The 27,899-nt window shown below is 50.2% G+C and overlaps 1 long non-coding RNA gene across 1 annotated transcript; it reads left to right on the forward strand.

Moving 5' to 3' along the window:
* The first annotated feature begins 391 nt into the window (after nt 1-391).
* Nucleotides 392-27,899, forward strand: LOC134911415 (uncharacterized). The gene is made up of 2 exons (XR_010176546.1): nt 392-1,206; nt 27,328-27,899. It is a non-coding gene; the product is annotated as an uncharacterized LOC134911415 (long non-coding RNA).

Consider the following 27,899-nt stretch of genomic DNA (forward strand, 5'->3'; position numbering starts at 1 on the left):
ACTGAAAAGCTTTGCTAGACCTTGTGTAAAATTACTTTGCCCGTTGTGAAAGTACGTCGCGGGTGCGCACTGCGCCGCATACGCATGCGGAGAAGTGACGCTTTTTCACTTAAACGCTGCGCTGCAAACATTTTTACCTAGCGAACAACTCGGAATGACCCCCATTATTGCAAGAGGACAGATTCCCAAACCAGAGCGTTACCCACTAGTGCATGGGCGTTGTACTGATGGTGCCGCAGTATACATGCATGCAACAAAGTGAGGGGCTGGGGGGGGGGGGGGGGGGAGGTAAAATTGTTGGGCACAAGTCAATGGGAGACACGTAACCATATGCTGCCCACCAAACCCAAACGGTTGAGTCTATATCGGAGTGGCAGAAGGGACCTTGTGACGTACCTAGGGGAGGAGACACGTCACCAAGGGGAGGAGCTACGGCCGAACAGGGTACCCGAAAAGTACGCTCGCCACGCTTCGGGCTCGGTGGCTCGCCACCTGATTACTAAAGGTAATAGTTGGTGGCGTGGATAGTAGAGAAACTATCCCGCTGGCCTAGCTCCTCCCCCTTGTGTCGTGACTCCTCCCCCAGACGGAAAGGGTCCCTTAGCCCACTCGATTCTAGCATCTACCAAACCCCCGGTACTTGGACGCTGACATAGCGGACACCCAGGGCCACGCACCATACCGCCAGGCTGTAGCTCACCTGCTCCGCGTGCAGCTTGCTGAACTTGGATCGGTCTCTCCGGTGATGCGGCATGAAGTCTCTCGGTGCGGGTGGGAGATATCACAGTCACACAGCTACCGGAGTCAAGTGATGTTCGCGGGCTCGGACCAAGCGCAACGGCCGTTATCATGGCGGTGTCGCGCGAGGCACATGACGTCTCCTCGCGGACTCTGCGCGCGTGGAAGCCCTTCGTCACCCAGCACGAGGAGCCCGCCTGCCGCCAGCCACAGAAGGGATCTTACAAACCCGGTTTTCAGTAAAACCAGGGTTTCTCTTTGTGCAGTGGCAGAATTAGCTGCGGTGCAGCCGATCCATTGCACCGGGGCCCGGCCGCCACTATCAAAGCATTCCGGCAGGAGGAGGAAGGACCCTCTCTCGTCTATCCCACGGGCCTCACCTACAACCAGGACTACAGCAGCAGAGGTGGCAGAGAGTCTACAGAGCTGGCACAGGAGGTCACACCGGCCGGGTTCAGCTCCACACAGGTTGGCCTGGGTCCGTTATGCATTGATCTAATAAAGGAAGAGGGGGGGGGTTTAGGAGATTTGAGGGGATCAGGAAGGTTTAGGAGCTTGTAGTTCTACAGCAGCGGAGATATGCACTGCCTGTTTCTGCCCTGGTGCCGGGAAGGTTTAGGAGCTTGTAGTTCTACAGCAGCGGAGATATGCACTGCCTGTTTCTGCCCTGGTGCCGCCAGGAAGAAGTGTCAATCTTGGCCGAACGTATATGAAGAGCCGCTCTGCCTCACATGATCGCCCCACTGCCCGTCCCAGTTTCCGTAGTGCTGACCCTGCCTGCGCACATCTCACAGACTGAGCCAGTCATGAGGCGGCAGAAGTAGGGCATAAAAACGGTTTACATATGGTTTGCCAGCGGATGGAATGCCGGCTGTCAGTGTCCTAACAGCGGCATCCCGTCCGCCAGAATGCCAGCAGCACTCGCTACAGGATCTACATGATCTATTCCCGCTCTATGGGCGTCATGGACACCCACGAGTGGGAATAGCCCTGTTGCGCCCTTATTCTGGTTGTCTGCTGTCGGGATTTCAGCATCGGTATCCTGACCGACGAGATCCCGACAGCTGGCAAATTAACCGCATCCCATAAAAACATAAGGGGGAGAGGTCGACCTACGGCGGCCCCCTTTGTTTCCGCTCACATAAGCTAATAAGCTCCCCTTGAAATAAAGAGTCTGACACACTTCCTTTGGATCGAATTACTGGCCACAGTTTATTTCCATTACCTTACATGTTACCTTACAAGGTTGCGGGGCACGGATAGAAGTGGTGGGCAAGGCGCCCCTGGGTCCCTGACCCCTCCTGATTTCCTGGGGGCGTGCCCTGCCTACCCTGTAGGCACCGCGGCAACGCCCCTGGGGAACCAGCCCTCCTGGCGCATATCACGCTCACCTGGCACGCAGCTCCCTGGCCCAACCGTCCAAAGCTGGAGCCGAGCCTGCGCCCGTTCACCGAGGGTGAATCTGCCAACCTCGGCTGGCTCCCCCCGTTCGCCATGCCTTGCGCACCGCTTCTTCCCGCCGCCCGCTGACTGTGACATACGTATTCCTTAATTTTCCTTAACACATTAAACATACAACCGTATTATAACTTGCAACGATTTATACGATAAAACTCTGAACTGTAAGTATATGTACCTATATACACCTTTTCTAAATGGGTGGGTGGGTGGGTCACTCTCTGTGCTCCTCTTTCCCAGTGGCCGCCTCCTCCCCCCCGCCTTCCTATTTAACCCGCCCGCTATCCGGCCGGCCCCCTCGCCTTCTACAGGCTACCAGCGCCTGTAGGTGTGAAAGAGGGGACGGGCACACCTGCCCGCCCCTCCTTTCCATTGTGCCGCGGGCCACCTGCCGCCCCTCCCCCTTACCCCTCTCCGGCGCCATCCCGGGCTCGGCGCCTTTGTTACCATAAGGGGGAGAGGTCGACCTACGGCGGCCCCCTTTGTTTCCGCTCACATAAGCTAATAAGCTCCCCTTGAAATAAAGAGTCTGACACACTTCCTTTGGATCGAATTACTGGCCACAGTTTATTTCCATTACCTTACATGTTACCTTACAAGGTTGCGGGGCACGGATAGAAGTGGTGGGCAAGGCGCCCCTGGGTCCCTGACCCCTCCTGATTTCCTGGGGGCGTGCCCTGCCTACCCTGTAGGCACCGCGGCAACGCCCCTGGGGAACCAGCCCTCCTGGCGCATATCACGCTCACCTGGCACGCAGCTCCCTGGCCCAACCGTCCAAAGCTGGAGCCGAGCCTGCGCCCGTTCACCGAGGGTGAATCTGCCAACCTCGGCTGGCTCCCCCCGTTCGCCATGCCTTGCGCACCGCTTCTTCCCGCCACACGAGGATCTCGGCTGCCCCCCCTCCCCCGAGACCCGAAGCCCCCACCCTGCAACCAGCTACTGACCCCCGGCCTCCAGTGCTTCCTGAAGCGCGTTATTAAAAAGGTCAATCCCAATGTCCGACAAATGGACCCCGTCGCTCCTATACATGCCCCCGATCTTTTGACTGATGTCCTTATGCCGTATGACCTGTCCCCCTAGTGCGGCCACGCATTTGCCCACGGCCGCGTTGACCCTTTTCCTGGCCCTCTCCACTCCTGCCCCTTTCCGGGCTCCGCGCCAAGCTAGCCTGGGAATGATGTTAGACCATATTAGCTCTACGCCCGGCCATCGCTCGCTTACCCATGCTAGATCATCCCGTATTGTCCTGATCAAGTCTAGGGATTTCATGTCGCCCAAATCGTTGCCCCCCAGGTGTAATACTATGGTATCGGGGCTGCTTGTCGCTTCTTCCCCGGATAACAGGGTGCCCCTCAAGCCGTGCCACCTCATCCCTCTCTGCCCAAACCAGCATACCTTCCCCTCTTTCTCCGCTAGCCCCAACTGCTTTCCATACGGCCTCCCGGCGGCCCGTGCTGCCGCCCAGTGAACGTATGAGTGACCGACGATCCATATCCGCCTCGCCTCCTTTTTTCTTGCGGATGGGGCTGTGTGGGAGAGGGGGGGGACATGATCGTTAGATGTTTTCTGTTTCGTCGTTGAGGGGTCTAATGTAGCGCCTGTAGCTGTTGGACCCCCACCTGCCTAATGCTTTGATCTCTTCGATCGCGCACCCTTCGTTAGCGGCTGACGTGGCCGCCCCTATTCTAAACGAGTGTGTCCCGAACCTCTCTGCCTGCCAGCCAAGTGCTCCTACGCATCTCTTCAACACTGCTGCAAACTGGTACCTAGTGAGCGCCGCCCCGTCCTTGTGTACCAGAAAATTCCCTCCTCCTGCCGGCCTTGTTATCCTAAATGCTTCGACCGCCCTTACCGGGCAGACCGCAGCGTCGTCGTGCCTGCGCAGCTGCACCCATTTTCCCTTTCCGTTCTGGTCTGTCTTTGATCTGCGTATTTTACACAGTACTGTGTCCTCCGCTACGGTAACGCTACTGCACTGCAGCCCTGTTTCCCTTGCTGTTTTGGACTGCGCTACCAACTCGCTAACCCTGAATGCCCCCCTAAAAGCCATAATAAAAGCCGTTGTAAACAACCTTGCCTCACTCTGGTCGCGGCAGACGCTTGGGACCGCTTCTATCAGTTTCCTCAGCCTCTCGATTGTGATTGGTTCCCTGGCGTCTGGTTTCTTAACCTCCGCCCTTGCCCAGCCCTTCATTATCGTGCGTACTACGAAACTCTTCGTCTCGTCCCTTTCGCCTGCCAGTTTCTGGAAAAAGGATACCCCTGCTAGTATCGTGTTTGCTCCTGCCCTGGACGTCTGCTCCCTTCTGAGTTTTTCCAAGAACGCCAACAATTGTTGCTGCGGAGGCTTGGCTTCAATCTCCCCCTCCCCCTGGAACTGCCGCCATCTTCTCCATGCGGCCTTGTAGGCCTTCCAGGTCTTTGGTGCCAGGGATCGCTCCACCAATTTATCTAGTTCTGATCGACTATCTGCCAGAGATAGGAGGGGCATGTTAAACCTACTTCGCTTGCTCCCGGCGCTGCGGCCCTAAAAACTTCCCATTTCTGCCTGGACAATGCGTCCGCTATTACGTTCTTCTCCCCTGGCACGTGTCTAGCTCTGAATGTTATGTTGTGGTGCAAACAAGCTGCCACCAACCTCCTGAGCAACCTGACCACCGGCGGCGATGATGCCCGCTGGTTGTTCACGGCTTGCACCACCCCCATGTTGTCGCACCAGAATTGGATCTGCCTGTTTGCCAGCACTTTACCCCATATGTCGACTGCCACGACTATCGGGAACAACTCTAATGCCGCTAAGTTCTTGGTGATCCCTGCGGTCTCCCATTCTGGTGGCCATCGCTGGGCGCACCATTCGCCCTGCAAGTATGCCCCAAACCCCGTAGCTCCTGCTGCGTCTGTAAATAACTGCAGCTCACGGTTTGGTGCTACTTCCTTGGGCCAGATTTGCACCCCGTTAAACTGTAAGAGGAACTCCTCCCACACCCGCAGGTCCTCCCTAAGCTCCCTGGTGATGCGTATGAAGTGGTGCTTTGATGCCCTGCCTGCTGTGGCTTGTTCCAGCCTCCTCTTGAAGATTCTGCCCATTGGAATCACCCTGCAAGCGAAATTCAGGCTCCCCAACAAAGACTGCAACTGCCCCAGCGTGACCTTCTTGGCCTTTGCGCAGTCGCTCACTTCCCTGACTAACTTTACCACCTTCTCTGTTGGTAGTCTGCACTCCTGCCTAACCGTGTCAATTTCTATGCCCAAATAGGATATAACCTCCGTCGGGCCTTCGGTTTTCTCCGCCGCGATGGGTACACTGAACTCTTCCAGCATACCCTGTAGCTCTCGTAAAAGGTGGCTGCACTGCTCCGACTCTGGTGGGCCCGCCACCAAGAAATCGTCTAGATAATGCGCTATGGCCCTTGCCCCAGCGCGTTCCTGCAAACACCATTGCAGGAATGAACTAAATGCCTCGAAGAAAGCGCATGAAATGGCGCACCCCATTGGCAGGCATTTGTCCACAAAGAAAACCCCGTCAAAACTTAGACCCATCAACCTGAAGCTCTCTGGGTGCAATGGAAGCAGTCTGAAGGCCGACTCGATGTCTAGCTTTGCCATGAGAGCTCCTCTCCCTTGTGCCCTAACCATCTTGATCGCCTGGTCAAAGGATTGATACTGCACTGAACATTGCTCTTTGTCCAGTGCGTCGTTTACTGACCCTCCCTCGGGGTAAGACAGGTGCTGGATGAGCCTGAACTTCCCCGGTGCCTTTTTTGGGACCAGTCCCAAAGGTGACACTATCAAATCCTGTAATGGTGGGGCTGCAAATGGCCCCGCCATTCTACCTAACTCTAGCTCCTTTGCGATCTTCTCCCGTACCACCCCCGGTTGCTCCTTGACGGATTTCAGGTTTCTTATTTTTTCTGTGGGCGGGACCTCTCTTATTATTGGTATCCTAAAGCCCTCCCTAAAACCGTCCCGCAGCAATTTGGCTTCCTGCTGCTTAGGATACCTGGCTAGCCACCCCAGGATCCTGCTTAAATTCACTGGGCTAAACGCTTTTCCCAGCCCCTGCTGCCGCGGGTAGTTTTCTTGGGTGATTTGCTCTCTTCCTATAGCAATCCTTTGCTGCATGACTTGCGTTGCAAAAGGAACATGCGTGCCTGAATTTGCACTGCGCGCGGGTGCACTGAGATTCGTTAAACGCCCAGCATTTGAGGTCATGTTTCTGCGTGCTAGGCCTCCCTGCCCCGGCTGCTTGTGCCGGTGCCGCCTTTTCCGCTATACCGCTTGCTAATGCCTTGAGCCACGCGTCGAGGTCCCTAACTCCGAAGTCGATGGGCTTACCGCCCTCTGCCTTCGCTCTAAAACTCTCGTCGTACCTCAGCCAGACTGATCCCCCTTGTTCCTTGTACACAGAGTATATAAAATCTGTATATTTCAACATGCTCATCGCTACCTCGGGGTACGCTTCTATGTAACAGCCGGAGTAGGCGAACATTCCGCTCAGCCAGTTCTCAATAGTCTTGTAGCTATTGACTTGTGTACCCCCTTTCGGTTTTGCCTTTTCCTTGTCGCTCAAGCCCTTCTCTGTCAATGAACATATATCGACAAAACCCCCTTTTTCTATCTCCTTTCTGATTTGTTTTGGCAAGTGGCCTGCCACTGCGCTAAACTCGCAACCCACTGCGGATCCTGTCTGCAGAAATTTCTTAGCCGTTTCCTGCTGCACCTGCCCCATCTGTTCCCTAACCGCATCTGTCCCCGGCGTAAGCCCCTTCCTTTTCTTACATGTCGCTCTAGCTAACTTTAGCTGCTCCCTCAACACTCTACATGATTCGTCCTCATCTGAATCCGTTGCGCTATCCCCCTGCTCCCTCGCCTGACCTGCTCCGCCCTTACCGACCACCCCCGTGAACTTAACCATAACGTTACCAACATTCTGCGATATATCTGGGGATACCATAACATTACACAAACTGTTCATGTCGACATTGGTCTCACCCGTCCCGTGTGAGGATTCCCTCGCTGGACCGTCCGCGCTGGTCATCGCGCCGGATGCTGCCTTCGGTGTGGTGGCCACTTGGACCGTGTTGACTGCTGGGGCATCGCCGGCCGTAGCGTAGCCCATGACGTCCTCTCCGCGCTGGAATTCCGCGCCTCCTGGCCGCTGCGTGTATGCCCTCTGCCGTTCCCGTGGCGTGATGGTACCGTGGACCGCCGTATTGCTCCCGTGCGTTGATCTTGCTGGCGTGGTGAAGACTTGCAAGTTCCTGTGCACTGCCTCCCTGTCGCCTTGTCTTGTCGGTGTGCTGTGCTGGCTGCTGTGCTGCACTGATCGCTGCCCTCCTCCCATCGACCGATAACGCTGTTCCTGCCTGTCTTCTCTCCTGCTGCAGCTGCACCCTCGACAGCCGTGCCGTGATGTGATGTATGCCTCCGGCGGTGATGCGTGTCGGCTGTAACCCCTGACCGGTGATGACCTGCGTGCTGTGAAATGTAGGCTGTGCCGATGCCGAGGGCTGGGCGGTGGCGAATGGTAACGCGGTGATCTCCGGCCGCAAGATGACTCCCTGCTTCCGTACCCGTTGTGATGCCTCTCCTTGCTGTGACGGTGTCCGTTGTCATGCCTCCCCCTGTCCGGTTGCCCCGCCGCCGGAAGCTGTGACATCTCCTTGAACAGCTGGGTGGAAGCCTCCTGTACCCACGCATCCCGGCCGCTTGATGATGGCCCGCCCTCTCCTTTCTCCCATCTACGGGCTGGGGTTTGCGGTTGTGTGGCGGGTGAAGTGGGATTGGCGCTGCTCAAAACTTTGCCCCAACCCTTCCGGCCCTCCCCCCCGGAGTCAGGTCCATCTGACTCCGCTGCCGCGGGGATATCTTCGTAAATAGGCGGCAGGTCACTCACCCCGTATTGCTGCTCGCTGGTGATCACTGCTGCCGGCTGCTTCTTCCTCTTCGCGGCCCTGGCTGTTGGATTGGAGCTGCTTTTTCTTCTCTTCTGCACATGCGGGCGTCCTCCTCCTTTCCTGCCACCAGGGGGAGCTCCTGCCTCATTATCCCTGTGCTGCTGCTGATGACGTGCTCCTTCCCTCCCTGCAGGGTTAAAGTGTAACCCTGCACTGTCCTCGGTCTCCTCCCTGAACCTGTGGGGTATGCTCCTTCTTCTGACCCCCCTCTCTGATTGCCCTTCCATTCTTCTTTCCTTCTGCAGGGGATGCACTGTGGCTTGCGCAGCTGCCCTGCGGTGCTGATCTCGCTGGTGACCTGGTCCGATGCAATGCGACCCTTTTACAGCCCCCCCGCGCTGCACCCAGCCTCCGGAGCCGCCTCGCGACCGGAAGTGACCGGAAGTTGCTTCTGCGACCTGTGCCCGACTTCTCTCCGTCCCCCCCTGCTGCCGCTTCTTGCTCGTACTTGCCGAGCTGCTCTCACCCGCGAGTGACCTCTTCCTCCTGATCGGCGGCTGCTGGCGCCCTCCGTGGATCCTCTCCTCGCTGGCCGCCGCTGCACCCGTTTGTTCGTCGCGCTGCTGCTGCTGCTGCCGACCTCACTCTCTGTGCTCCTCTTTCCCAGTGGCCGCCTCCTCCCCCCCGCCTTCCTATTTAACCCGCCCGCTATCCGGCCGGCCCCCTCGCCTTCTACAGGCTACCAGCGCCTGTAGGTGTGAAAGAGGGGACGGGCACACCTGCCCGCCCCTCCTTTCCATTGTGCCGCTGGCCCGCGGGCCACCTGCCGCCCCTCCCCCTTACCCCTCTCCGGCGCCATCCCGGGCTCGGCGCCTTTGTTACCATTATTGGACTACTGCTTTGTGCAGTACCTGAGCCAGCAACTATTGGTTTACACAATTGGCTCCGACTGCACGGAATGGATGTTACAGTGGTCCTCATTCACAATGGTTCCAAAAATGCACAATATTGCAGTGTGTCTGCCTCCAGCCACCTCACAAATATCTCCTTCAGTCTTCCCCTGTCACACACTGCCCCCTCCCATCACCCACAATCTCCTTGTCAGCCTCTCCCTGTCAATCTCTACCTTCCATTCAGCCTCCCCGTCACCCAATGCCTTCCGCTGTTACCCACTGCCTCTCACTGTCTCCACCTGCCTCTTGCTGTCTCCCTCTATATCTTCCAGTCACCCACTGCCTCTTCCTGTCTGACTCTGCCTGTTATCCTCTACCTGTCCACCACCCACTTACTCCACAGTCACCCACTGCCTATTCCTGTCACCCATGGGCTTGAAGCAGTTTGCGCGATATGATGGCATAAACCTACAAAACCAGATTCTGAGTTTAGTACATACTGGTCAGACCGTAACCCCCATTAATAATAATGGTCTATAGCGCTGCTGTTTGTGCTACTTTATGCAAAATTGGGCTTGATAATTTGTTTTCATCACAGTGTGAATTTCTGAAACAGACAAAGGCACACATACACCTTGAGGGAAAGGATGACCTTGCGGGGTGGGTAATCAGCAGCACATCTTAAGCTGGGTACACATTGGCAGATATATCTGCAGTTCAATGGATCTACAGATGTATCTGCAGATGGAGGTTTCTCTAACGTCCTAGTGGATGCTGGGACTCCGTCAGGACCATGGGGAATAGCGGGCTCCGCAGGAGACAGGGCACATCTAAATAAAGCTTTTAGGATCACATGGTGCGTACTGGCTCCTCCCCCTATGACCCTCCTCCAAGCCTCAGTTAGGTTTTTGTGCCCGTCCGAGAAGGGTGCAATCTAGGTGGCTCTCCTAAAGAGCTGCTTAGAAAAAGTTTTTTTTAGGTTTAAATCTCAGTGAATCCTGCTGGCAACAGGATCACTGCATCGAGGGACTTAGGGGAGAGATTTCCAACTCACCTGCGTGCAGGATGGATTGGAGTCTTAGGCTACTGGACACTTAGCTCCAGAGGGAGTCGGAACACAGGTCCTCCTGGGGTTCGTCCCGGAGCCGCGCCGCCGATCCCCCTTACAGACGCTGAAGACGGAGGTCCGGAAAGCAGGCGGCAGAAGACTCCTCAGTCTTCATGAAGGTAGCGCACAGCACTGCAGCTGTGCGCCATTGTTGCTACACGTCTCACTGATTCAGTCACGGAGGGTGCAGGGCGCTGCTGGGGGCGCCCTGGGCAGCAATATTAAATACCTTTAGTGGCAAAATAAATACATCACATATAGCCATTAAGGCTATATGTATGTATTTAACCCAGGCCAGTTTTCTTAAAACCCGGGAGAAAAGCCCGCCGAAAAAGGGGCGGAGCTTATTCTCCTCAGCACTCAGCGCCATTTTCCTGCTCAGCTCCGCTGGTGAGGAAGGCTCCCAGGACTCTCCCCTGCACTGCACTACAGAAACAGGGTAACAAAGAGAAGGGGGGCATAATTTGGCGATATTGATATATTAAAAGCGCTTATATCAAAAACAACACCTTCTAGGGTTGTTTATATACATTTATAGCGTTTTTGGTGTGTGCTGGCAAACTCTCCCTCTGTCTCCCCAAAGGGCTAAGAGGGTCCTGTCTTCGATTAGAGCATTCCCTGTGTGGCTGCTGTGTGTCGGTACGTGTGTGTCGACATGTATGAGGACGATGTTGGTGTGGAGGCAGAGCAATTGCCGGTAATGGTGATGTCACCCCCTAGGGAGTCGACACCGGAATGGATGGCTTTAGTTATGGAATTACGTGATAATGTTAGCACATTACAAAAGTCAGTTGACGAAATGAGACGGCCGGAAAACCAGTTAGTACCGGCTCAGGCGTCTCAGACACCGTCAGGGGCTGTAAAACGTCCCTTACCTCAGTCAGTCGACACGGGTACCGACACAGATGAATCTAGTGTCGACGGTGAAGAAACAAACGTATTTTCCAATAGGGCCACACGTTATATGATCACGGCAATGAAGGAGGCTTTGCAGATCTCTGATACTGCTGGTACCTCAAAAAGGGGTATTATGTGGGGGGTGAAAAAACTACCTGTAGCTTTTCCAGAATCAGAGGAATTGAATGACGTGTGTGACGAAGCGTGGGTTAACCCAGATAGAAAACTGCTAATTTCCAAGAAGTTATTGGCATTATACCCTTTCCCACCAGAGGTTAGGGCGCGCTGGGAAACACCCCCTAGGGTGGATAAGGCGCTCACACGTTTATCAAAGCAAGTGGCGTTGCCGTCTCCTGATACGGCCGCCCTCAAGGATCCAGCAGATAGGAGGCTGGAAACTACACTGAAGAGTATATACACACATACTGGTGTTATACTGCGACCGGCAATAGCCTCAGCCTGGATGTGCAGTGCTGGGGTAGTGTGGTTGGATTCTCTGACTGAAAATATTGATACCCTGGATAGGGACAGTATTTTATTGACTCTAGAGCAATTAAAGGATGCTTTTCTTTATATGCGAGATGCTCAGAGGGATATTTGTACTCTAGCATCAAGAGTAAGCGCGATGTCCATATCTGCCAGAAGAAGTTTATGGACGCGACAGTGGTCAGGTGATGCGGATTCCAAAAGGCATATGGAAGTATTGCCATATAAAGGAGAGGAATTATTTGGGGTCGGTCTTTCGGACCTGGTGGCCACGGCAACTGCCGGCAAATCCACTTTTTTACCTCAGACCCCCTCCCAACAGAAAAAGACACCGTCTTTTCAGCCGCAGTCCTTTCGCTCCTATAAAAACAAGCGACCAAAAGGACAGTCTTATCTGCCGCGAGGCAGAGGAAAGGGTAAGAGAGGGCAGCAAGCAGCCCCTGCCCAGGACCAGAAGCCCGCCCCGGGTTCTACAAAGCCATCAGCATGACGCTGGGGCTTTACAAGCGGACTCAGGAGCGGTGGGGGGTCGACTCAAGATTTTCAGCAATCAGTGGGCTCGCTCACAAGTGGACCCGTGGATCCTGCAGATAATATCTCAGGGTTACATGTTGGAGTTCGAAAGGTCTCCCCCTCGCCGGTTCCTAAAGTCTGCTTTACCAACGTCTCCCTCAGAAAGGACGTCGGTTTTGGAAGCCATTCACAAGCTGTATTCTCAGCAGGTGATAGTCAAGGTACCCCTCCTACAACAGGGAAAGGGGTATTATTCCACACTATTTGTGGTACCGAAGCCGGACGGTTCGGTAAGACCTATTCTAAACCTGAAATCCTTGAACCTGTACATACAGAAATTCAAGTTCAAGATGGAGTCACTCAGAGCAGTGATAGCGAATCTGGAAGAAGGGGACTTCATGGTGTCCCTGGACATAAAAGATGCTTATCTGCATGTCCCAATTTACCCCTCACACCAAGGGTATCTCAGGTTCATGATACAAGACTGTCATTATCAGTTTCAAACGCTGCCGTTTGGTTTGTCCACGGCCCCTCGGGTCTTTACCAAGGTAATGACCGAAATGATGGTTCTTCTACGAAGAAAAGGCGTATTAATTATCCCTTACTTGGACGATCTCCTGATAAGGGCAAAGTCCAGAGAACAGCTGGAAGTCGGTGTAGCACTAACCCAGGTAGTGCTTCAGCAACACGGGTGGATTCTGAATCTTCCAAAATCTCAATTGACCCCGACAACTCGTCTGCTGTTCCTGGGAATGATTCTGGACACGGTTCAGAAAAAGGTGTTTCTCCCGGAGGAGAAAGCAAGGGAGTTATCCGAACTTGTCAGGAACCTCCTAAAACCAGGAACTGTGTCAGTACATCAATGCACAAGAGTCCTGGGAAAGATGGTGGCTTCTTACGAAGCGATTCCATTCGGCAGATTCCATGCACGGACATTTCAGTGGGATCTGCTGGACAAATGGTCCGGATCGCATCTGCACATGCATCAGCGGATAACACTGTCACCAAGAACAAGGTTGTCTCTCCTGTGGTGGTTGCAGAGTGCCCATCTGTTAGAGGGCCGCAGATTCGGCATACAGGACTGGGTCCTGGTGACTACGGATGCCAGCCTACGAGGCTGGGGAGCAGTCACACAGGGAAGAAACTTCCAGGGCGTGTGGTCAAACCTGGAGACGTCCCTTCACATAAATATACTGGAGCTAAGAGCGATCTACAATGCTCTAAGCCTGGCAAAATCGCTGCTTCAGGGTCAGCCGGTGTTGATCCAGTCGGACAACATCACGGCAGTCGCCCACGTAAACCGACAAGGCGGCACGAGAAGCAGAAGAGCAATGACAGAAGCTGCAAGGATTCTGCGCTGGGCGGAGAATCATGTCATAGCACTGTCAGCAGTGTTCATCCCGGGAGTGGACAACTGGGAAGCAGACTTCCTCAGCAGACACGACCTTCACCCGGGAGAGTGGGGACTTCATCCAGAAGTCTTCCACATGATTGTGAACCGTTGGGAAAAACCAAAGGTGGACATGATGGCGTCTCGCCTCAACAAAAAATTGGACAGATATTGCGCCAGGTCAAGAGACCCTCAGGCAATAGCTGTGGACGCTCTGGTAACACCGTGGGTGTACCAGTCAGTGTATGTGTTCCCTCCTCTGCCTCTCATACCAAAGGTACTGAGAATTATACGGAAAAGAGGAGTAAGAACAATACTGGTGGCTCCGGACTGGCCAAGAAGAACTTGGTATCCGGAACTTCAAGAGATGCTCACGGAGGATCCGTGGCCTCTACCTCTAAGAAGGGATCTGCTTCAGCAGGGACCTTGTATGTTCCAAGACTTACCGCGTCTGCGTTTGACGGCATGGCGGTTGAACGCCGGATTCTAAAAGAAAAGGGCATTCCAGAGGAAGTTATTCCTACCTTGATTAAGGCTAGAAAGGAAGTGACTGTACAACATTATCACCGCATTTGGCGGAAATATGTTGCGTGGTGTGAGGCCAAGAAGGCTCCAACGGAAGAATTTCAATTGGGTCGATTCTTACATTTCCTGCAAGCAGGATTGTCTATGGGCCTAAAATTGGGGTCCATTAAAGTTCAAATTTCGGCCTTATCAATCTTCTTCCAGAAGGAATTGGCATCAGTGCCTGAAGTACAAACTTTTGTCAAAGGTGTACTACATATACAACCCCCAATAGTGCCTCCAGTGGCACCGTGGGATTTGAACGTAGTTTTGAATTTTCTCAAATCTCATTGGTTTGAGCCTCTAAAATCGGTAGATTTAAAATACCTTACATGGAAGGTAACCATGCTATTGGCCCTGGCTTCAGCCAGGAGAGTTTCAGAGTTGGCGGCTTTATCATACAAAAGCCCATATCTGATTTTCCATTCGGACAGGGCAGAACTGCGGACACGTCCTCATTTTCTCCCTAAGGTGGTTTCGGCTTTTCACTTGAACCAGCCTATTGTGGTGCCTGCGGCTACTAGCGACTTGGAGGACTCCAAGTTACTGGACGTTGTCAGAGCATTAAAAATATATATTTCAAGGACAGCTGGAGTCAGAAAATCTGACTCGTTGTTTATATTGTATGCACCCAACAAGATGGGTGCTCCTGCGTCTAAACAGACGATTGCACGTTGGATCTGTAGCACAATCCAACTTGCACATTCTGTGGCAGGCCTGCCACAGCCTAAATCTGTAAAGGCCCACTCCACAAGGAAAGTGGGCTCATCTTGGGCGGCTGCCCGAGGGGTCTCGGCATTACAACTTTGCCGAGCAGCTACGTGGTCAGGGGAGAACACGTTTGTAAAATTTTACAAATTTGATACTCTGGCTAAGGAGGACCTGGAGTTCTCTCATTCGGTGCTGCAGAGTCATCCGCACTCTCCCGCCCGTTTGGGAGCTTTGGTATAATCCCCATGGTCCTGACGGAGTCCCAGCATCCACTAGGACGTTAGAGAAAATAAGAATTTACTTACCGATAATTCTATTTCTCATAGTCCGTAGTGGATGCTGGGCGCCCATCCCAAGTGCGGATTGTCTGCAATACTTGTACATAGTTATTGTTACAAAGATCGGGTTATTACTATTGTTGTGAGCCATCTTTTCAGAGGCTACTTCGTTTTTTGTTATCATACTGTTAACTGGGTTCAGATCACAAGTTGTACGGTGTGATTGGTGTGGCTGGTATGAGTCTTACCCGGGATTCAAGATCCTTCCTTATTGTGTACGCTCGTCCGGGCACAGTACCTAACTGAGGCTTGGAGGAGGGTCATAGGGGGAGGAGCCAGTACGCACCATGTGATCCTAAAAGCTTTATTTAGATGTGCCCTGTCTCCTGCGGAGCCCGCTATTCCCCATGGTCCTGACGGAGTCCCAGCATCCACTACGGACTATGAAAAATAGAATTATCGGTAAGTAAATTCTTATTTTTTCATACACACAGAAAGATGCACCAATATATCTTAAAGATATATCTGCTGTTAAATCTATCTGCAGCTCTATATGCAGATGGGGCTTGTTCATACACACTGAAAGGTGCATTAATATATCTGCAGATATATTGGCCATCTGCTATGTTGCACAGCAGATGCAATATATCTGTGAAAGACGTCTGACATATTGCTTGTACACACCTGCAGATCAGCAAAAGATATATTGGACAACCAACTGATTGGCCAATATATCTGCCAGTGTGTACCCTACATAAGCGTTGACATACTTGAGTGGCTCCTACCTTTACCAGCAGAGCATCCCTAGGTTTCTATCTCAATACAGTGTAATGTATCAGGGTTAGATGTCCAAAGGCAAGTGATTGTTCTCAAATGCTGAACACTTCAGTCCTAGGCCACACCTCTTCTGAACTGTACTGTGACATCACAGTGCTGCCGTTTGTTTGACACATGCAGATAGATGCAGGCTGCCCCAGCCATGTTCAAGAACATCCCCTTTTGGTGGACAGTCTTGATAGAGTAGAAGAGCTCTAGTTTGGGAATGGCATCTTGATTTGGGACTACTTGGGGTCTCAATAGATGAGTTTTGTGCTTGGGTGGGTGGGTGTTAACAAAAATGTCCCAGCCATGTATTAAATGCGCCTTTGAGTTACATCCCCACTTTACCATTTGTGAAAGACTCCTGAGAATTTGGCACTGTACATGCATAAAGGGTCACATTCCAGAGCTGGACAGAGGCTTCAACAGGGGATCATAAGATCTCTCTCCAGCAATATAGCCTCCATGGGCTTGAAGCAGTTTGCATAATATGATGGCATAAACCTACAAGACCAGATTCTGAAAAGCTTTGCTTTCAGAGTTTAGTACATACTGGTCAGACAGTAATCCCCATTAATAATAATGGGGACAGCTGTCTATAGCGCTGCTGTTTGTGCTACTTTATGCAAAATTGGGCTTGATAATTCGTTTTCATCACAGTGTGAATTTCTGAAACAGACAAAGGCACACATACACCTTGAGGGAAAGGATGACCTTGGGGGGTGAGTAATCAGCAGCACATCTTAGGGTTGACATATTTGAGTGGCTCCTACCTTTACCAGCAGAGCATCCCTAGGTTTCTATCTCAATACAGTGTAATGAATCAGGGTTAGATGTCCAAAGGCAAGTGATTGTTCTCAAATGCTGAACACTTCAGTCCTAGGCCACACCTCTTCTGAACTGTACTGTGACATCACAGTGCTGCCGTTTGTTTGACACATGCAGATAGATGCAGGCTGACCCAGCCATGTTCAAGAACATCCCCTTTTGGTGGACAGTCTTGATAGAGTAAAAGAGCTCTAGTATGGGAATGGCATCTTGATTTGGGACTACTTGGGAGGAAGGGGGGTCTCAATAGATGAGTTTTGTGCTTGGTTGGGTGTTAACAAAAATGCCCCAGCTATGTATTAAATGCGCCTTTGAGTTACATCCCCACTTTACCATTTGTGAAAGACTCCTGAGAATTTGGCACTGTACATGCATAAAGGGTCACATTCCAGATCTGAACAGAGGTTTCAACAGGGGATCATAAGATCTCTCTCCAGTAATATAGCCTCCATGGGCTTGAAGCAGTTTGCGCCATATGAAGGCATAAACCTACAAGACCAGATTCTGAAAAGCTTTGCGTTCAGACTTTAGTACATACTGGTCAGACCGTAATCCCCTGTCAAGAGACTGGTGGAGCTTGAACTCGGAGAGACTTCCGGTGTGCGAGAAGTGATGCTTGCAGGATGATGAAGAACCTGGGGTGGTCTTCTATAAAGCCTCATATGAGTAATGCCTCATGCGACAGGAACAGAGATCTTGGAACCGGCTCAATAACGTTAGTTACTAGTTTAGGAAGATTACTAGTTAGTGGTACCGGGCTGGTTACCGTATATAGGGGGTAATTCCAAGTTGATCGCAGCAGGAACTTTGTTAGCAGTTGGGCAAAACCATGTGCACTGCAGGGGGGGGGGCAGATATAACATTTGCAGAGAGAGTAAGATTTGGGTGGGTTATTTTGTTTCTGTGCAGGGTAAATACTGGCTGCTTTATTTTTAAACTGCAATTTAGATTGCAGATTGAACTCGCCACACCCAAATCTAACTCTCTCTGCACATGTTATATCTGCCCCACCTGCAGTGCACATGGTTATGCCCAACTGCTAAAAAAAATTCCTGCTGCGATCAACTTGGAATTACCACCCTAGCGTAACCAGGCTGATTACTGGCTATAGCGAGACCGGACTGAGTATCGGTTATATTGTGACCGGGCTGAGTACCAGTGAAATCTGGTCTGGGCTGGTTACCGGATTTAGTGAAACGTGGCTGGGTACCGGTTATTTCTGGACCGAGCTGAGAAGCAGCTTAAACTTCTTAGGACACCCTGTGGATGCAGGGTGCAACCTGGGACGCAGCTTGGCTGGAACGTTGTGCAAGCGCCGAGGCTTTGCCCTGCGTCTGCATTTAAACCTCCCGCTCAGCTCCCATTGGCCAAGCGGATCATGTGAGGAGGATTCCGATTGGCTGCATTCGTCAACTGAGTCTCTGGGATGATGGCGGCGCCCATACCCGACACCGGTGGGAGGCCTTGGCGGACGGACGCCAGCCGCTCATAGACCCAGAGTGAAGCCGGTCATCCCCAGTAGCTCCGGCGGAGCGTTAAGTGCGGCCGCTGCCGCCGGGGTTTTGTGACATCCCCATTAATAATAATGGGGACAGCTGTCTATAGCGCTGCTGTTTGTGCTACTTTATGCAAAATTGGGCTTGATAATTAGTCTCCATCACAGTGTGAATTTCTGAAACAGATAAAGGCACACATACACCTTGAGGGAAAGGATGACCTTGGGGGCTGGGTAATCAGCAACACATCTTACGGTTGACATACTTGAGTGGCTCCTACCTTAGTCAGCAGAACATCCCTAGGTTTCTATCTCAATACAGTGTAATGTATCAGGGTTAGATTGTTCTTAAACACTGAACACTTCAGGCCTAGGCCACGCCTCTTCTGAACTGTACTGTGACATCACAGTTCTGCCGTTTGTTTGACACATGCAGATGCAGACCTGGTTACAGGGCTCAAAGCCTATCTACTGTATACTCATTCCAGTCTGAGGAAAAATTTGGCAATGAATAACAAAGCAGGGAGAAACCTAAAGAACTAGGGTTGCATGTAATAATCTGATTTTTGGAATGTACCAATTTTTCTGTGATTCTGCCATAGAATGTAAAGTGACAAATTTATATTAAAGGCAACACTAGATAGATTTTGACTTAAAAATAAAAAAAATGCTACTTTAAATCCTGCTGTAAACTCTGCAATTCTATAAAAATTGACCCTCTTATATTCCTTCCTCACCCCTAGAAACTACCAAAATTTAAATCTAGATTATAGAATACGTATGTATTAAAGAAGCAGGCTAGAGCTTAATTTACACTAAACGCTTGTTTGTTCTTAAAAACTCTATAAAAAGCAAAAATAAGATTTTACTTACCGGTAAATCTATTTCTCGTAGTCCGTAGTTGATGCTGGGGACTCCGTAAGGACCATGGGGAATAGACGGGCTCCGCAGGAGACAGGGCACTTTAAGAAATAATTAGGAATACTGGTGTGCACTGGCTCCTCCCTCTATGTCCCTCCTCCAGACCTCAGTTAAGGAAACTGTGCCCGGAAGAGCTGACAGTACAAGGAAAGGATTTTGGAATCCAGGGTAAGACTCATACCAGCCACACCAATCACACCGTATAACTCGTGATAAACTTACCCAGTTAACAGTATGAACAAGAACAGAGCACCAGATAAACCTGATGCAACCATAACATAACCCTTATTTAAGCAATAACTATATACAAGTATTGCAGAAGAAGGCCGCACTTGGGACGGGCGCCCAGCATCCACTACGGACTACGAGAAATAGATTTACCGGTAAGTAAAATCTTATTTTCTCTAACGTCCTAGTGGATGCTGTGGACTCCGTAAGGACCATGGGGATTATACCAAAGCTCCCAAACGGGCGGGAGAGTGCGGATGACTCTGCAGCACCAAATGAGCAAACACAAGGTCCTCCTCAGCCAGGGTATCAAACTTGTAGAACTTTGCAAAAGTGTTTGAACCCGACCAAGTAGCTGCTCGGCAAAGCTGTAATGCCGAGACCCCTCGGGCAGCCGCCCAAGAAGAGACCACCTTCCTTGTGGAATGGGCTTTTACTGATTTTGGAGGCGGCAATCCAGCCGCAGAATGAGCCTGCTGAATCGTGTTACAGATCCAGCGAGCAAAAGTTTGCTTTGAAGCAGGAGCACCCAGCTTGTTGGATGCATACAGGATAAACAGCGACTCAGCTTTCCTGACTCCAGCCGTTCTGGCTACATAAACCTTCAAAGCCCTGACTACATCTAGTAACTTGGAATCCTCCAAGTCACGAGTAGCCGCAGGCACCACAATAGGTTGGTTCAACTGAAAAGAGGACACCACTTTTGGCAGAAATTGCGGACGAGTCTGTAATTCTGCCCTGTCCATATGGAAAACCAGATAGGGGCTTTTATGTGACAAAGCCGCCAATTCTGACACACGCCTAGCCGAAGCTAAGGCCAATAGCATGACCACCTTCCACGTGAGATATTTTAACTCCACGGTTTTAAGTGGCTCAAACCAGTGTGATTTCAGGAAACTCAACACCACGTTAAGATCCCAAGGTGCCACTGGTGGCACAAAAGGGGGCTGAATATGCAGCACTCCCTTTACAAACGTCTGAACTTCAGGAAGAGAAGCCAGTTCCTTTTGAAAGAAAATGGATAGGGCTGAAATCTGGACCGTAATGGACCCCAATTTCAAGCCCAAAGTCACTCCCGACAGTAGGAAGTGAATGAAAAAGCCCAGCTGGAATTCCTCTGTAGGGGCATTCCTGGCCTCACACCAAGCAACATATTTTCGCCATATACGGTGATAATGTTTAGCCGTCACGTCCTTCCTAGCCTTTATTAGCGTAGGAATAACCTCATCCGGAATGCCTTTTTCTGCTAGGATCCGGCGTTCAACCGCCATGCCGTCAAACGCAGCCGCGGTAAGTCTTGGAACAGACAGGGCCCCTGCTGCAACAGATCCTGTCTGAGAGGCAGAGGCCATGGGTCCTCTGTGAGCATTTCTTGTAGTTCCGGATACCAAGTCCTTTTTGGCCAATCCGGAACAATGAGTATTGTTCTCACTCCTCTTTTTCTTACGATTCTCAGCACCTTGGGTATGAGAGGAAGAGGAGGAAACACATAAACCGACTGGAACACCCACGGTGTCACTAGTGCGTACACAGCTATCGCCTGAGGGTCTCTTGACCTGGCGCAATACATTTGTAGCTTTTTGTTGAGGCGGGATGCCATCATGTCCACCTGTGGCAGTTCTCATCGATTTGTAATCTGTGTGAAGACTTCTTGATGAAGTCCCCACTCTCCCGGGTGGAGGTCGTGCTTGCTGAGGAAGTCTGCTTCCCAGTTGTCCACTCCCGGAATGAACACTGCTGACAGTGCTTGCACGTGATTCTCCGCCCAGCGAAGAATTCTGGTGGCTTCCGCCATCGCCTCCCTGCTCCTTGTGCCACCTTGGCGGTTTACATGAGCCACTGCGGTGATGTCTGACTGAATCAGCACCGGATGGTTGCGAAGCAGAGGTTCCGCTTGACTTAGGGCGTTGTATACGGCCCTTAGTTCCAGGATATTGATGTGCAGACAAGTCTCCTGACTTGACCACAGACCCTGGAAATTTCTTCCCTGTGTGACTGCCCCCCACCCTCGGAGGCTTGCATCCGTGGTCACCAGGACCCAGTCCTGAATGCCGAACCTGCGACCCTCGAGAAGGTGAGCACTCTGCAGCCACCACAGAAGAGACACCCTGGCCCTGGGGGATAGGGTGATCAGCCGATGCATCTGAAGATGCGATCCGGACCACTTGTCCAACAGATCCCACTGAAAGGACCTCGCATGGAACTTGCCGAAGGGAATGGCCTCGTATGACGCCACCATCTTTCCCAGGACTCGCGTGCAGTGATGCACCGACACCTGTTTTGGTTTTAAGAGGTCTCTGACCAGAGTCACAAGCTCCTGAGCCTTCTCCGTCGGGAGAAAAACCTTCTTCTGGTCTGTGTCCAGAATCATGCCCAGGAAGGGCAGATGCGTCGTAGGAATCAGCTCTGACTTTGGAATATTCAGAATCCAGCCGTGCTGTTGCAACACTTCCCGAGAGTGTGCTACGCTGATCAGCAACTGCTCTCTGGACCTCGCCTTTATGAGGAGATCGTCCAAGTATGGGATAATTGTGACTCCTTGCTTTCGCAGGAGCACCATCATTTCTGCCATTACCTTGGTAATCATTCTCGGTGCCGTGGACAGACCAAACGGCAACGTCTGGAATTGGTAATGACAGTCCTGTACCACAAATCTGAGGTACTCCTGATGAGGTGGATAAATGGGGACATGCAGGTAAGCATCCTTTATGTCCAGAGACACCATAAAATCCCCCTCTTCCAGGCTTGCAATGACCGCTCTGAGCGATTCCATCTTGAACTTGAACCGTTTCAGGTAACTGTTCAGGGATTTTAAATTCAATATGGGTCTGACCGAACCGTCCGGTTTCGGTACCACAAACATTGTTGAATAGTAACCCCTTCCCTGTTGAAGGAGGGGAACCTTTACCACCACCTGCTGGAGATATAATTTGTGAATTGCCGCTAACACTATTTTCCTCTCTATGGGGGAAGCTGGCAGGGCCGATTTGAGGTAACGGTGAGGGGGCATCACTTCGAATTCCAGCTTGTATCCCTGAGATACAATCTGTATAGCCCAGGGATCCACCCGTGAGCGAACCCACTGGTGGCTGAAATTTCGGAGACGCGCCCCCACCGATCCTAGCTCCACCTGTGGAGCCCCAGCGTCATGCGGTGGATTTAGTGGAAGCCGGGGAGGACTTCTGTTCCTGGGAACTAGCTGTATTGTGCAGCTTCTTCCCTCTACCCCTGCCTCTGGCAAGAAAGGACGCACCTCGGACTCTCTTGCCTCTTTGTGATCGAAAGGACTGCATTTGGTAATAAGGGGCTTTCTTAGGTTGTGAGGGAATATATGGCAAAAAATTTGACTTCCCAGCCGTAGCTGTGGAAACTAGGTCCGAGAGACCGTCCCCAAACAATTCCTCACCCTTGTAAGGTAAAACCTCCATGTGCCTTTTTGAGTCGGCATCGCCTGTCCATTGCCAAGTCCACAGGACCCTTCTGGCAGAAATCGACATTGCATTTATTCTAGAGCCTAGTAGGCTATTGTCTCTCTGGGCATCTCTCGTATACAGGACCGCGTCTTTTATATGCCCCAGGGTCAGCAATATAGTATCCTTGTCCAAGGTATCAAGTTCCTCAGATAAAGTATCTGTCCATGCTGCTACAGCACTACACATCCAGGCCGACGCAATTGTCGGCCTTAGTAGGGTACCTGAATGTGTATAAATGGACTTCAGGATACCTTCCTGCTTTCTATCCGCAGGATCTTTTAGGGTGGCCGTATCCTGTGACGGCAGGCTACCTTCTTAGATAAGCGTGTCAAAGCTTTGTCTACCCTAGGGGAGGATTCCCAGCGTAACCTGTCCGTTGGCGGGAAAGGATACGCCATAAGCAACCGTTTGGAAATATGCATTTTTCTATCTGGAGATTCCCAAGCTTTTTCACATAACTCATTTAACTCATGTGAAGGGGGAAAGGTCACCTCATGCCTTTTTTCCCCAAACATATAAACCCTCTTGTCAGGGACTGGGTTTTCCTCTGAGATGTGCAATACATCCTTCATTGCTATAATCATGTAGCGGATGGCTTTAGCCATTTTAGGCTGCAACTTTGCATCATCGCCATCGACACTGGAGTCAGAATCCGTGTCGATATCTGTGTCAACAATTTGGGATAGTGGGCGCTTCTGAGACCCTGACGGCCTCTGCGCTGTAGGATCAGGCATGGGTTGAGACCCTGACTGTCCCAAGGCTTCAGCTTTATCCAACCTTTTATGCAAGGAATTAACATTATCATTTAAAACCTTCCACATATCCATCAAATCGGGCGCCGGCGGCGATCCCACATTCATTTGTACCTGCTCTGCTTCCACATAGCCCTCCTCGTCAAACATGCCGACACATGCGTACCAACACACCACACACACAGGGGATGCTCTATTTGAGGACAGAACCCCCACAAGTCCTTTTGGAGAGACAGAGAGAGAGTATGCCAGCACACACCCCAGCGCTATATGTCCCAGGAATTACACAGTAACTTAGTGTTTACCCAGTAGCTGCTGTATATACTGATTTTGCGCTAAATTTATGTGCCCCCCCACCCTCTCTTTTTACCCTCTTTCTACCGTGAATCTGCAGGGGAGAGCCTGGGGAGCTTCCTCTCAGCGGAGCTGTGGAGAGAAAATGGCGCTGGTGAGTACTGAGGAAGAAGCCCCGCCCCCTCAGCGCGGGCTTCTGTCCCGCGATTTTGTGTAAAATAATGGCGGGGGCTCATGCATATATACAGTGCCCAACTGTATATATGCCCACTTTGCCAAGAGGTCTCTAATTGCTGCCCAGGGCGCCCCCCCCCCCCCTGCGCCCTGTACCCTACAGTGACCGGAGTGTGTGGGTTTAATGTGGGAGCAATGGCGCACAGCTGCAGTGCTGTGCGCTACCTCATGTGAAGACTGGAGTCTTCTGCCGCCGCTTTTGAAGTCTTCTTGCTTCTCACGCCGGCTTCTGGCTCTGCGAGGGGGACGGCGGCGCGGCTCTGGGATCGGACGACCAAGGGTGCGTTCCTGTGTTCGATCCCTCTGGAGCTATTGGTGTCCAGTAGCCTAAGAAGCATGACCTATCCACAGTGAGTAGGGCTGCTTCTCTCCCCTCAGTCCCACGTAGCAGAGAGTCTGTTGCCAGCAGACCTCTCTGAAAATAAAAAAATCCTAACAAAATACTTTCTATTCAGCAAGCTCAGGAGAGCTCACTAAAGTGCACCCAGCTCGTCCGGGCACAGATTCAAACTGAGGTCTGGAGGAGGGACATAGAGGGAAGAGCCAGTGCACACCAGTATTCCTAATTCTTTCTTAAAGTGCCCTGTCTCCTGCGGAGCCCGTCTATTCCTCATGGTCCTTACGGAGTCCCCAGCATCCACTAGGACGTTAGAGAAACTTTGTTTTGTACCGTTATTATTAAAAAATATTCAAATGGAAGATTCACATAAAAGCATTTACATGCACCCACATTACATAGAAACATAGAATTTGACGGCAGATAAGAACCACTTGGCCCATCTAGTCTGCCCTTTTTTTTTGTTTTTACCATATTTTTATCTCAAACCTTATATGATCCTTATTTCTTTGTAAGGATATCCTTATGTCTATCCCATGCGTGTTTAAATTGCTCTACTGTCTTAGCCTCTACTACCTCTGATGGGAGGCTATTCCACTTGTCTACTACCCTTTCTGTGGAGTAATATTTCCTCAAATTTCCCCTGGACCTCCCCCCCTCCAGTCTCAGTGCATATCCTCGTGTCCTATTGCTTCTCTTCCCCTTCTCTGCTCCAAACTTATACATATTGAGTTTTAGTCTTTCTGGGTATGTTTTGTGATGTAGGCCTTGCACCATTCTAGTTGCCCTTCTTTGTACAGTCTCTAATGTATTAACATCCTTCTGAAGATATGGCCTCCAGAATTGAACACAGTATTCTAGATGAGGCCGTATCAATTACCTATACAATGGCATTATTACTTCCTTCTTTCTTTCTGCTGCTGATTCCTCTCCCAATGCAGCCAAGCATCTGACTTGCCTTCCTCTTTGCTTTGTTACATTGCTTACCGCCCTTTAAGTCACCTGAAATAGTGACTCCTAGATCCCTTTCCTCCTCAGTAGTTTCCAGTATAGTGACTTTAATACTATTTCTGGTGCGGGTTACACTGGGCTCCACAAGGATAGACATTGGGGTGTAGAGTAGGATCTTGATCCGAGGCACCAACAGGCTTAAAGCTTTGACTGTTCCCAGAATGCACAGCGCCGCCTCCTCTATAACCCCGCCTCCCTGCACAGGAGCTCAGTTTTGTAGTTGGTGCTGCAGTAAGCAGGCACATAACAGAGGGGCTGCTCCAGGCAGCCCTAAAAAGAGCTTTTTTTGAAGAAAAAAGTGAAGACTACAAGGGCAGCAGCGGTGGTAAATGTCAGAAGACATTCACTGCTGCAGCTCCAGCTTTCCCTAGCGGCGCTGTATACTCCCGTGCCCTGGTTGCCGCGTAACTACTAACTTACTAAGATAAAAGTAATATGGAGGACTCTATGAAATAATTTATCTTGGAGAGTATCATGTTTATTTTACAAAATAATTACTTTTATTTTAATGGAGATTATCTTCAACAGGTGGGCACAGCCATGGGCACCAGGTTTGCCCCTAGCTTGACAACTTATTCATGTCACACTGGGAGGAGACGGCGGTGTGGCATGGTGAGTTGGCAGGGGCAGGCCTGGTGTCCTGGCACCGCTTCATCAATGACATTTTATTTGTATGGAAAGGAAGTGAGGAGAACTTAAAAAGCTTTTGTAATCAATTAAATTCAAATAATAAGAACATTAAATAAACATTCAATATAAGTAAACATGAGGTCCATTTCCTTGATCTCAGTATTTATGTAAGAGATCTCCAATTGGAGACCAAAATTTACAAAAAGCCCACTGACTCTAATTCATTTATAGAAAGAAATAGTCAACACCATACTAACTGGTTGGAGGGTATACCCTTCAGCCAGTTTGTTAGAGTAAAACGAAACTGCACTGATCCACAGATTTGTAATACGGAAATGGTTGATATGTCAAAGTGTTTTGAAGATAAAGGTTATCAAAGACATAAACTAATAGCTGCAAAGGATAAAACAGCCCAATTAGTGAGAAATGATCTTCTAATTGAAAAACCCAAAAAAGAATCGAAAGAAAATTTTGAATGGGCTTTCATTTCTGAATATAGTTGCCTACACAAAGAAATAGAGACAATTATAAAAAAACAACTGGAAATTGTTAGAACAGGATCCCATTCTAAAAGGGAAAATCCCTACTAGGCCATCTTTTATATATAAAAAATCAAAGTCATTAAAAGATAAACTTGTTAAAAGTTCCCTTAACGAACAAAAACGAAGTAGTGAACGGGTACGGGGCTTCCATCGCTGTGGGTCATGCTTAGTTTGTAAAACTGTGAAGACTAACACATCTAAATATAGAGAAATTAAAATAAATGGGAATTGTTATAAAATCAATCATTTTATTACCTGTACATCTAAGAATGTAGTCTACGCCATCGAATGTAAATGTGGCCTTATTTACGTAGGAAAGACTACAAAGATGCTAAAAACTAGGCTGTGTGAGCATATCTATAACCTTAAAAAGGTATTAGAAACACATACCCTTTCTATGCATTTTAAACAACAACATAATTCAAAGGAATGTGCAATAAGAAACTTCTGGGGAATTGAACAAGTTAAGGGTACATGGAAAAATAAAAATATTGAGACCAGGTTAGCTAAAACCGAAATGAAATGGATTTTTAATTTGAAAACATTGGTACCTCATGGTCTTAACGGGGAATTTGAGTTAAAATGGTTTTTAAATTAAAATTTATGAAATACACTTTACAATTATAACTTATTAAAAGTTCTGTAACGGGGACTCTAATTCTATGGCTGCTATTATTGATGTTTCTTTTTAATTATCTTTTATTGATTTATGTTTTATATGTTTTTATCTCTCCTATATGCACCTTATGATGGTATATTGCTGCAATATAATTATGTTTACGAATGACCCACGGAACGCATCTGACCCGCAAACATTACCATATGAAAAGAAAGTGACTCTGTGAGATGGATTGTATGACTGAAAATGACGTCTTACGGGTTGGAAAGCTTTTTGAACCACATGAAAATGAGCATATAGCGGCCGGAAATGAAGTCTTACGGGTTGGAACGCATTTTGAACCGCACGGAAATGAGTATATAGTGGCCGGGCGGAAGTTGATGGGAGACGCGATACCATGTGACCGGAAGTGACGGCCGCGGAAGCGCGGCGGCTTCCAAACACCGTAATTGTAATTTTGACACCTGAAACGTGTTTGAGGACTTTAGGGGGTATATATAGGGGAGAATTTCAGTGCTGCACAATCCGCTTTTGAGAAAGGTTACAACCGAAACGTGTTAAGCGGGATTGTGCTGTGTATCCTGACGATTCCTTTATATTCCTTATTCACCACCTGGAAGGAAAGCCGTGAGTTCCCGGGACTGACTACACCTGCTGTAAGAAATATCTCAGCGAGCCAGTGAGGTGTCTTTTGGGAAATAAGGGATAACGCCTTGTGATATGCCTTTTTATCTGTGTAACATGTGAGTGCATCTGTCTAAAAATAAATACCCGTTTGTTTAA

This window comes from Pseudophryne corroboree, chromosome 4 (genome assembly GCF_028390025.1).
Source record: "Pseudophryne corroboree isolate aPseCor3 chromosome 4, aPseCor3.hap2, whole genome shotgun sequence".
Classification (NCBI taxonomy): Eukaryota; Metazoa; Chordata; class Amphibia; order Anura; family Myobatrachidae; genus Pseudophryne; species Pseudophryne corroboree.